The following is a 5,769-nucleotide window of genomic DNA, read 5'->3' as shown; positions in this document are numbered from 1 at the left end:
GAAAGCTAATACAAACAATATATATATATCTTATTTCCATGTGCCAGGACAGCCTCACACTTGGATATAAACCAATTTTAGAATACATTTGCTTATACTGGAGATCTTTTAAATTAATGTCCCAGAAATGATTTCTGATGGAAAACCCCTGCCTTATTCATTGTAGTATTAATGTGTTTGAATAAGTCAGGCCGCTGATTATCAGCTACGGATTAAAGTCAAACAGATATTGCTATCCTCTGTGTTGATTTCTTTAATGTTAAGAATGTTTCTCATAAGACCTTATCAGATTGCATTGTGAAACATCTGGGTCACCTAATTTTAGTGTAAAGAAGAAGGTGAACTCTTGACTAATGACTAATTTTGCACTGAAACACAAACTTGATGTTACACATCTTAAACAATATGATATGGGCGCCACTTAGACAACCAGACCTGTGTGCTTTGCTGTGACTATAAATGACTGGAACCTCAGATAAAGAAAGTTATTTTCTGACTTCCATAACTGAGGCATTCTCTACAGAATGTAATGTGCCCATTCTACTTCAGATCCATTGAATCATTGTGTGTTTATGTTGCTTAAAGCAGAGCATTCACTGCTTTAATGTAATCAGCATCTTATCTGACAATATCATGGTGTAGAAGTGCAAGGAAATACCATTATGTTATGATCAATGTAATTTATTGTGCACAAACATTATATTAAGGCATCTGCTGGAAATGTTATGATCAACAATTCTCATGCAAAAAATACTTTAAAAACTACACAAATAGTGTTTTGGAGAGGGGGGTTTCAGAGGGAGGGGGCAGCTCTGGAGAAAGGTCTGTCAATCCAGGTCTGCTGCTTGGTGTGATGGAGACATGAGGTTAGCATCAGGAGCGGAGGCTGCAGGAGGGAGCGTGGAGCTGAGGCACACCTGTACTGCCTCTCTTGAGAAGAACTGAAGGACACAAACAAACCATAGTGTTAAATTATGAAGATGGTTCCCTCTGATTTTTTTTTAACATAAACGTCAGACAGGCCACTAAAAACTAAAAATGCTGAAGCTAACAGCTACCACACAGCAAGCTAATGCCTTCCTAAGGCTGCCAGGGAGTAGCATGAGTAGCCTTGTAGCAAGAGAGTGTAGCTAATCACAGCCCTCACAGTTCTTCATCAGTGGAGAAGTACCTCGCCATGTTTTCATCTTCAGAGGAGTCATCCAAAGACTGTGCTGCTGTTCCAGAATATGTCAGGCCCGCTGCAGCCTGCTGGGCTTGAACTCTGAGCACGCAGAGTAGGCCCTCACGTCCCCTCTCAGTAAATGCATCAGTACTGCCTGAGAATATATGATAAAAGACAAAAACGTCTCAATTGTGCGTTTGTGTGTATGTATACATACACACATACAAGGCTTTCTTTTCTACAGAAATATTTTTCCTGAGTTGATGACTCTGCTTATTGCCATCTAGAATGTGAAACCAAATATATTTTTTGGTGTACCCATACAAGATGTCCAATGTAACACCAATAAAATCCAATCTACTACACTACGGTTTTAATGCCTCTGCAATAGCGAGTCGCCGGAGGCATAACTGCATGTTTTCGGATTGTCTAACTTTGTATTTGTCTTAAAGTAAAAAGGTCAAGGCCACACTGACCTCATCTTATGGTTTCAGTTGTCAAGAGATACAGTGTCATTTATATGAGAGAAAATATGTAGAAATATGTAGACGGACACTGCTCTGGTTAGCGGAGTCATACAACGCAGTGCGATAATTCTAGTGTAGTTTTTTTGTAATAAATGGGTTATCTATTTTTACAATCTACAAAAAGTTATCTATACATTTGGTCACAGAATGTTACACAAATAAATTGGCATTAAAGTTGGCATCTTGCTGTCTCACCAGTCTGACGATGCAGCTGAAGCGTCCATCAAGGGCTTTCTGCAGGTAATTTGGATTGTTTGTTTCTTTTGACGAGGAGAATAACATGAATTCATACCGATATCAGTTTACAATCAAACCTTTTTGTGTTGACCTTGTTTAAACAGAGTCAAAGGACATTGTACAACAATGACACATATTTTTCCACAGTACCTGTCGTTCACTACTGAACTTCTGACACCCATTACTGGACTGTGTCTTCCTGTAGAGTGGTGATGTTCTCAACGTTCTTTTCACAGTCTGTCAAAACAAAATTAGAGTTACAAATGTTAATGCCCCACAACCCATTGCAGATACGGTTGTATTTGCACACCACATCGGATCAAAACAAAACTGCAGTCTGTGAAACAAGCAGTTTTGGTAGATATAAGGGAAATGCTAATATTTCTACATGAAACATATTCAGTCCCTTAAGCAAAATAACAATGATGGCAGGCCGCAACCTCGATGCCTTCGTCTGCTTTGCTTACAGACTAGTTTGCGGAGTCTCGTGCTGCCGCCCACTGACCGATACATCATCGCTCTTTTCTGAAACTAATGAAGGCAAATTCACACATGTAGACAGAAATAAACAGTATAAATTAAAAGGTGTAAATATTGCTAACATTATGTTTGATGGGGGTCATCATTATACATAACAGAGGAAAACTTTGCACATGTATTCCTTAAATTTACTTGCCTTCCTGTGGAAAAAGTTGTTTTCCTAGTTAAACAATCACAGCAGGGAAGCATGATTGATCAAAATTCTTTCAGTGTGATATTAACTTGTATTTCAGCAAGTGTACTTTGGGGATTTAATAAAAATGTATATTTGGCAAATTATATCAAATGTTTTTTCTGGTATGTAACTTAAAAGTACCTCTTTAATGGTAGGATCATTTCTCTCCCTCATCTTCCTCGTGGTACGTGGATGATGGTAGTGGGCTCAACCCGGCTTCTCTTTCTCTCCAGGCTGCCCTTCCTGCTCTTCATCAAGCAAAACAAACTGTTTGGTCCAAGTTGTTGACGTTAATGAAACTCCTGTAGCTTCACTTGGATCCTCCTTGATTAAAAAACAGAACATAGCAATTGTTTTATAAAATGAATCGCAACTCCATAACATGGAAACATTATTGTCATAGTGCATACTATACATTAAACCAAATTGACCTGATATTGTGGAGTAATGGTAGACAAATACACTCCTTATTAATCTAAAGCATTCATAAATCAAATTCATGTTTATATTTATATTGTAGCGTCCCTCAATGATGAGCTAAGCGTCTTGAACTGCTTTCAACAACCATGTATTCACCTCCCAGGTAGCACAGGCTACCGTGGGCTGAAGCATGTGGCTAACAATGGCGTATTAGCTGATGAACAGCGTCCATAGTGTGGATTGACGGACTCTCTCCGCACTCGGACTGTAAACCTAGATCGTAACGATCTTTAAAAACAATAAACTACTTACCTGACAGAAGGAAGATGACATCGTGGTCTTCCAAGCGCGCCGTGTTTATGACGCAGCCCCGAGTTAAAGGGCTGGTTGTTTACAAATAGGGTTTTTACGACAGCCACACGTCATGTCCGCTCGCGCACTCGGTCCGCTCGCGCACTCGGGCCGCTTGGCTCGCGCCACTCGGGCCGGTCGCGCACTCGGGCCGGCCTCGGTATAAACAGACTCGCATGATCCTTCTCATTAGAGATGTAATCTAGCCTCAAATATTACTATTATATAACATGAATAACATTCACGATCACTGAAGGACACCACGCAGGGACTGTGATTTAAACACCAAGCTGCGCCCGTGGTGCCATGGCAACCATCATAGCAACGATAAAAACATGCGTGATAACTATTAAAATATTTATCATAAGCACGAACTGGCTGAAGACTGTGGAAGCAAAGACCACATTTCTCGCTAGAAATGGTGTCAGAATGTATTTTTATGCCCAAACTAAGTTACAAAATTATATTTTTATCTGAAAAAACAAGGAATCTCCGCCATGTTTTCCTCTCCGCAAACGGGAGCTTGAGAGTCACGTGACGTGAGAACACGCCAATGCAAAACAATGGGAGGACTAAATGTTACCATCTCACAATCTGAGAGGCCAGATTGTGAGATGGCAACGTTGGTCCACTTGGACCGACGTTGCCATTGAACATTTTCTGATGAGACTGGGTTGCTGTATTCTGTACTTTCTTTTAGGCATTGTTTTCTGTTCTCATTAGAAGAGGAAGATTCATTGTCTATTTGTGCACATTCACTTATTGTAACTTTAAAATTAAGTTGTGTTTGTTTAACCGTCTTGTAGAAACATACAGCTCCCTGAGATGAAACTGTGGCTGGGGAGGAGTATTGATTTGTTGTTGCTTATGGGAATACCTCATGAATTATTGATATGGTCTCATGCCTCCTGGTCATTTGCATCCCCCCTTGTTGTTTAATGAGACATTTGGTCTTTGATCCTGGTGGATGGATGATGTGTCAATCTTTTCTTTCAGCATCTGGGAACTTTGATTTAATTTAATTAATTTCATAGTCTCTGTAATTGACACGGAACATGGTCGGGGTGCCAATAAGACACATGTAATTTACCTGGAAGAAAAATTGTGAAAGAGTGAGTGTGAAATAACTCAAAGCAAAGAAGATGAAAATAAATCACCACCGCACCGCCCTAGGCTGAGACCACAAGCATGCCTCGCTTAAATGTGCAAAGATGAATAGTTTGCCTTTCCTCGCATGGCTTCCACCTTGGGGAACTATTTGCAAAAGAATCTCTCCCCACTTTCCCAGGCTATCTCCTGGAGCATCAACACAGCGCCTCTCCTCCTAATTTATTCACATTTCAGGCACCAGCCACGCCATCTCCGAGGGGAGACGATAGGGCCTGTGTACCCACCTTCCTGCCTGCCTCCCCAGAAACACATTAAAGAGCTCAGAGTTTAAATCTTCTTCCAGGAGATCACTCAGAGCTCCCCGTCGATGCCTGTGTAGCCTCACAGAGCCGCCAGGCTTCCCCCACAATGCAGCACTGAGCTGACGAACAGCTGAGAGAAAATGAGAGAGCGAGACAGAAAGAGAGGGGAACAAGCATGCTGCTGTCACTGTAGGTAATTCTTCTTCACCGGTTGAAAGAGGAAGCAAAGAGCCCATTTGCCTTCTCAAAGTTGTGTTCTCACGTCATGTGCTCATGTGTAAGGGACGTGCAGAGCATCCAACAATGCTTTCTGCTGTATTTCCCCCATTGTGTTGGGCACTAAGCCATGTGTCAGTGTCACAGCTGTCATGCATCTAATCCAGAAGTACATCGTGCCTGTCAGACTGACAGACAGCTGGGTTTAGGAGGATTTAAGCTCCTCAGTTTGAAGTAGGTGAGTGATGGTTTCTGTGAGAGTGGAGTGTTTAACAGATTTCTTAAACTCCACATAAAGACATCTATTGTCTATGTTACTATAAGATGAAAAACACATTTCAACACCGCAACAACTGAGCAAACTCAAGTACTGCTGATATATCACAAAGGATTAGAGGGAAAAAGCTGCTTATCATTTAAAGCACGTCTGTGGATGCTTCTTTTTCATGTGAGAGAAATAATATATTTGAAAAACAACCAAAGTGAAATACCTTCTATCTATTCAATCCGTTCAGTCTATTCATCGGTAGAAAATTCCTTGCTTTTGGGCAACTGAATTAAAAGATACGCTTGGATGTGAAGCGGCACAAACCTCTCTAGCATACGAATGAAAACAAACCAATCGAAGATCATAATGTGGAGACATAACACACAAAGTGGCTCTTGTGAATCTTCTTGTTTAGTCCTAAGACAGTCATTCAACTTAGCTCTAAGCAGCCTGAAAAA

The 5,769-nt window shown here is 40.9% G+C and overlaps 1 long non-coding RNA gene across 2 annotated transcripts; it reads right to left on the bottom strand.

Annotated features, from left to right (window-relative positions):
• Window positions 1–665: 665 nt before the first annotated feature.
• On the bottom strand, window positions 666–3,493 carry LOC128457115 (uncharacterized). 2 transcript variants are annotated; one of them, XR_008341904.1, is made up of 6 exons: window positions 3,377–3,493; window positions 2,786–2,968; window positions 2,080–2,166; window positions 1,888–1,952; window positions 1,172–1,319; window positions 666–941 (listed from the first exon to the last, which is right to left on the bottom strand). It is a non-coding gene; the product is annotated as an uncharacterized LOC128457115 (long non-coding RNA). The 2 variants fall into 2 exon arrangements; XR_008341905.1 differs by lacking the exon at window positions 1,888–1,952.
• Window positions 3,494–5,769: the final 2,276 nt, after the last annotated feature.

Source organism: Pleuronectes platessa, chromosome 15, assembly GCF_947347685.1.
Source record: "Pleuronectes platessa chromosome 15, fPlePla1.1, whole genome shotgun sequence".
NCBI classification, from domain to species: Eukaryota; Metazoa; Chordata; class Actinopteri; order Pleuronectiformes; family Pleuronectidae; genus Pleuronectes; species Pleuronectes platessa.
This window is presented reverse-complemented; position numbering and strand designations above follow the sequence as displayed.